A 213-nucleotide genomic window follows, 5' to 3' on the forward strand; every position below is an offset into this window, starting at 1 on the left:
TTACGTCAAATTACATATCATCCACAACTCACCAGGGAAAGTTCGACTCGATGCCATCTTTCCTCAGGGGAAAAGGTTACATTTTTTTCAATGTTATTCTCAAACATGATTTTAAAGGTGACATTGGCAGGGCTCTGGCTGGGCTTCAGGTACACGATGGAAGGCAAGTCGAGGGAAAAGCTTTTGCTATCTGTGGATGAGATTCGCCACTTA

General features: G+C 43.2%; 1 pseudogene; it reads right to left on the reverse strand.

Annotated features, from left to right (window-relative positions):
• Positions 1 to 213, reverse strand: part of LOC119582294 — a 5,801-nt pseudogene that overhangs the window by 4,963 nt on the left and 625 nt on the right.

This window comes from Penaeus monodon, chromosome 15 (assembly GCF_015228065.2).
Source record: "Penaeus monodon isolate SGIC_2016 chromosome 15, NSTDA_Pmon_1, whole genome shotgun sequence".
Taxonomy (NCBI): Eukaryota; Metazoa; Arthropoda; class Malacostraca; order Decapoda; family Penaeidae; genus Penaeus; species Penaeus monodon.